The sequence below is a fragment of the Eptatretus burgeri genome, chromosome 5, assembly GCF_056783735.1.
Source record: "Eptatretus burgeri isolate ZD-2024b chromosome 5, Ebu_testis_v1, whole genome shotgun sequence".
Lineage (NCBI taxonomy): Eukaryota > Metazoa > Chordata > Myxini > Myxiniformes > Myxinidae > Eptatretus > Eptatretus burgeri.
This window is the reverse complement of record NC_140965.1, coordinates 41,851,607-41,857,373: the sequence shown is the minus strand read 5'-3', so window position 1 is coordinate 41,857,373 and position 5,767 is coordinate 41,851,607. Positions and strand designations below refer to the sequence as shown.

At 40.9% G+C, this 5,767-nt stretch overlaps 1 long non-coding RNA gene across 1 annotated transcript in view; it reads left to right on the top strand.

Annotated features, from left to right (window-relative positions):
* The window catches only part of LOC147026308 (uncharacterized), a 6,746-nt gene extending 2,364 nt beyond the window's left edge, over positions 1-4,382 (top strand). Inside the window, exon 2 of the long non-coding RNA XR_015058282.1 lies at positions 3,477-4,382. This is a non-coding gene — a long non-coding RNA (uncharacterized LOC147026308). The remainder of the gene's footprint in view (positions 1-3,476) is intronic.
* The last annotated feature ends 1,385 nt before the right edge of the window (positions 4,383-5,767 follow it).

The following is a 5,767-nucleotide window of genomic DNA, read 5'->3' as shown; positions in this document are numbered from 1 at the left end:
TATACACCAGGTTACACTGCTTGTTATCTTACACACCAGGTTACACTGCTTGTTATCTTATACACCAGGTTACACTGCTTGTTATCTTATACACCAGGTTACACTGCTTGTTATCTTATACACCAGGTTACACTGCTTGTTATCTTATACCCCAGGTTACACTGTTTGTTATCTTATACACCAGGTTACACTGCTTGTTATCTTATACACCAGGTTACACTGCTTGTTATCTTATACACCAGGTTACACTGCTTGTTATCTTATACACCAGGTTACACTGCTTGTTATCTTATACACCAGGTTACACTGCTTGTTATCTTATACACCAGGTTACACTGCTTGTTATCTTACACACCAGGTTACACTGCTTGTTATCTTATACACCAGGTTACACAGCTTGTTATCTTATACACCAGGTTACACTGCTTGTCATCTTATACACCAGGTTACACTGCTTGTTATCTTATACACCAGGTTACACTACTTGTTATCTTATACACCAGGTTACACTGCTTGTTATCTTATACACCAGGTTACACTGCTTGTTATCTTATACACCAGGTTACACTGTTTGTTATCTTATACACCAGGTTACACTGCTTGTTATCTTATACACCAGGTTACACTGCTTGTTATCTTGTACACCAGGTTACACTGCTTGTTATCTTATACACCAGGTTACACTGCTTGTTATCTTATACACCAGGTTACACTGTTTGTTATCTTATACACCAGGTTACACTGCTTGTTATCTTATACACCAGGTTACACTGCTTGTTATCTTATACACCAGGTTACACTGCTTGTTATCTTATACACCAGGTTACACTGCTTGTTATCTTATACACCAGGTTACACTGCTTGTTATCTTATACACCAGGTTACACTGCTTGTTATCTTATACACCAGGTTACACTGCTTGTTATCTTACACACCAGGTTACACTGCTTGTTATCTTACACACCAGGTTACATTGCTTGTTATCTTACACACCAGGTTACACTGCTTGTTATCTTATACACCAGGTTACACTGCTTGTTATCTTATAGACCAGGTTACACTGCTTGTTATCTTATACACCAGGTTACACTGCTTGTTATCTTACACACCAGGTTACACTGCTTGTTATCTTACACACCAAGTTACACAGCTTGTTATCTTACACACCAGGTTACACAGCTTGTTATCATACACCAGGTTACACTGCTTGTTATCTTGTACACCAGGTTACACTGCTTGTTATCTTATACACCAGGTTACACTGCTTGTTATCTTATACACCAGGTTACACTGCTTATTATCTTATACACCAGGTTACACTGCTTGTTATCTTATACACCAGGTTACACTGCTTCTTATCTTATACACCAGGTTACACTGCTTGTTATCTTATACACCAGGTTACACTGCTTGTTATCTTACTCACCAGGTTACACTGCTTGTTATCTTATACACCAGGTTACACTGCTTGTTATCTTATACACCAGGTTACACTGCTTGTTATCTTATACACCAGGTTACACTGCTTGTTATCTTATACACCAGGTTACACTGCTTGTTATCTTGTACACCAGGTTACACTGCTTGTTATCTTATACACCAGGTTACACTGCTTGTTATCTTATACACCAGGTTACACTGCTTGTTATCTTATACACCAGGTTACACTGCTTGTTATCTTACACACCAGGTTACACTGCTTGTTATCTTACACACCAGGTTACACTGCTTGTTATCTTACACACCAGGTTACACTTCTTGTTATCTTATACACCAGGTTACACTGCTTGTTATCTTACACACCAGGTTACACTGCTTGTTATCTTACACACCAGGTTACACTGCTTGTTATCTTATACACCAGGTTACACTGCTTGTTATCTTATACACTAGGTTACACTGCTTGTTATCTTATACACCAGGATACACTGCTTGTTATCTTACACACCAGGTTACACTGCTTGTTACCTTATACACCAGGTTACACTGCTTGTTATCTTATACACCAGGTTACACTGCTTGTTATCTTATACACCAGGATACACTGCTTGTTATCTTATAAACCAGGATACACTGCTTGTTATCTTACACACCAGGATACACTGCTTGTTATCTTACACACCAGGTTACACTGCTTGTTATCTTATACAGCAGGTTACATTGCTTGTTATCTTATACACCAGGTTACACTGCTTGTTATCTTATACACCAGGTTACACTGCTTGTTATCTTATACACCAGGTTACACTGCTTGTTATCTTATACAGCAGGTTACACTACTTGTTATCTTATACACCAGGTTACACTGTTTGTTATCTTATACACCAGGTTACACTGCTTGTTATCTTATACACCAGGTTACACTGCTTGTTATCTTATACACCAGGTTACACTGCTTGTTATCTTACACACCAGGTTACACTGCTTGTTATCTTATACAGCAGGTTACATTGCTTGTTATCTTATGCACCAGGTTACACTGCTTGTTATCTTATACACCAGGTTACACTGCTTGTTATCTTATACAGCAGGTTACATTGCTTGTTATCTTATACACCAGGATACACTGCTTGTTATCTTACACACCAGGATACACTGCTTGTTATCTTACACACCAGGTTACACCGCTTGTTATCTTATACAGCAGGTTACATTGCTTGTTATCTTATACACCAGATTACACTGCTTGTTATCTTATACACCAGGTTACACTGCTTGTTATCTTATACACCAGGTTACACTGCTTGTTATCTTATACACCAGGTTACACTGCTTGTTATCTTATACAGCAGGTTACACTGCTTGTTATCTTATACAGCAGGTTACACATTATCTTATACACCAGGTTACACTGCTTGTTATCTTATACACCAGGTTACACTGCTTGTTATCTTATACACCAGGATACACTGCTTGTTATCTTACACACCAGGTTACACTGCTTGTTATCTTATACAGCAGGTTACACTGCTTGTTATCTTATACACCAGGTTACACTGCTTGTTATCTTATACACCAGGTTACACTGCTTGTTATCTTATACACCAGGTTACACTGCTTGTTATCTTATACACCAGGATACACTGGTTGTTATCTTACACACCAGGTTACACTGCTTGTTATCTTATACACCAGGTTACACGGCTTATCTTACACACCAAGTTACACTGCTTGTTATCTTACACACCAGGTTACACTGCTTGTTATCTCATACACCAGGTTACACGGCTTATCTTACACACCAAGTTACACTGCTTGTTATCTTATACACCAGGTTACACTGCTTGTTATCTTACACACCAGGTTACACTGCTTGTTATTTTTAATGTTTTTTTATGATATGATGTGACATTTTTTAATGATATGATGATGATAGGCTCGGATGATAGGGGAAGGGTTACAATAGTGCTATATGGCATTAACTCCAAAATGTGTTAATGTGTCCCTTACATTGCTCCTCCTCGTGGCGCCTCAAGTCAACAGGAGGAAACTGGAGAGGATTCGCATTTCAGCTGTTACTCATCGACCTTCAAACCTTATTGAGCCTTATTCAAAAAAAGAAATCACCAAGAACTCACATCAAAAAAATAAATAATTTTGGCTGCCAGACCATGCTTCCGATCAGGTTGGAATTGAAAACCTATATTCCCCTTCACAACTACATCATAATTGTGAAGTTTCACATCAATTGATGAAGTGGTTCAATTGAAAAAAATTAAAAAAAAATTGTTTCTCAATCCAATACGGCTTCCAGACCATGTGACATCAATTATTGTGAACACCCTGGTATCCCAATGCTTGGGGAACGTGTTTGTGACGTTTCCCCTTGATTTGTCCAGCCTTTCTGGAGACGAAGATTTTTATAGGTTTTATGGAAAATCCACTATGGCTGCCAAACCATGTCAACTATGACATCACAGGTGTGAACGTTTTGTTCCTCATGGATAGGTGGTCATACTTGTAAAGTTTCGCCTCTATCTCTTCAGCCACTTCAGAGAGGGAGATTTTTGAAGGTTTTTTTTTTAATTATTAAAAACAACAAACAATATGGCTGCCGAACCATGTGACCGATGATGTCATCAATTTTTTTCTGTGGATCAATTTACCCATAGATGACCAACAAAAATTTTCATACTGATCGGATGTAGCGTTCTATGCATGCAATTATGACGTCATAACAAAGGCACTTGTGACATCATAAGAAATTGCACTTATTCCACATGCAGAGCACTTGCCTGGTGCCAAGTTTCAATTTTTTCCCATGTTGCGGTTTCAGAGATGCAGAGGTCCAATTTTTTTTATTTTTTGTCCAAAGATGGCTGCCACACCACGTGACCTATGATGGCATAATTATCATTAAAACATTCCACATGAATACTCGCTCCAATGGTGAAAAACTTGTCTCAATCCGACAAGCGGTTTTTGAATCATTATTATTTTTTTTTTTGTATGCCTTGTCGAGTCTCGTATGAGAGTTAACACACAACACACAGCAAAATGGGGCATGAGACAAGAGGGGTGGGAGTGGGAGGGACAAAACAGTGGGGAACAGAGACATTCGGAGATCTGTGGAAGGGAGAGGGATGGGGCGGGGAACATGGGGAATGCAAGATGGACATTACAGGGACTATCCGGAAGGAAAGCAGGGAATTTGAAGGAGGTGGGTTTTGGGTGGATTAACGGGGGTAGAAAAGATCGAGAATTAGGATGGTGTCAGGTCAGGTTAGATCTGTGACCTGCTACAGGTACCATGTAAACCTATACTAACCTGTTGCATGGTCGGGTTGTCGGCGACTAAACCGTCTCCCCCACCAGGTTTTCTGGTGAGGAGGGTGTTTGGATATGGACACCCAGCAGGATTAAAAACAAAACTTGTCAAAGGGCGGAGGAGCTCCTTGTGAGCCAACGGCCATCCATATCTAGTGCCCAACTGTGTCTGCGGACTTCCTCCTGCAGTTGGGTTACTTTTTTATTAGGAGGTTGGTGGCAGGATTTGCACTCCGGCCACCGTAAAACCCTTCATTCCGCAAAACACAAAAACGCAAAAAAAAAATCTGAAAACCCACTCCGTGGGAGTACCTCCTGTGCAGCTTCCCTTCGCAGGGCAGCTCACCGGATGACGGGATTGGGGCAAACCCTTCGGGACCCCCAATCTTTGATGATAGGAGGGAAACCATGGGGTAACATCCCTGGATCAGATTGCAGGAGAGTGTGACGGAGTGGTGCTGAGGTGTCGTCCACCAGACGGCGGTCTCCTTGGGTTAACCTGAGGCGGTCCCTTCGGGTGGGTGCCTGGAATGTCCTATCCCTAAGAGAGGATGTCCTACCTGTCTCTGTTATCATCTGAGCTCAAGCGTTTGGACATCGGGATTGCAGCTCTCTCTGAGGTTCGGAGACCGGATTGTGGCGAGATAATGGTGGGTGGTTACACCTACTATTGGTCTGGTCGCTCTGATGGTTACATACCCAAGGAGTTGCTGTAGCTGTGTCCAATAAGCTGACCCCAATGATAACTGAGGTAACACCGGTCAACGAGCGTATTATGAGATTAAGGATTCGTCACTCCTTCAGTGTCATTTCCCTTAGTCCGGGAGCCAACCTGTGTACGAGGCTGTTTTAGGGTTGGACCTTACAGCCTCTGCTATAAAATTTTACACCCCCAGGATGTTTAGATATATGTTTGCAGTTCATGAAAACCAATGTTTGCAATTCATAAGCTCTTGCGAAAAATTTTGGCGGACGTTTTTGTTTGAGGAAGATTTGAAAA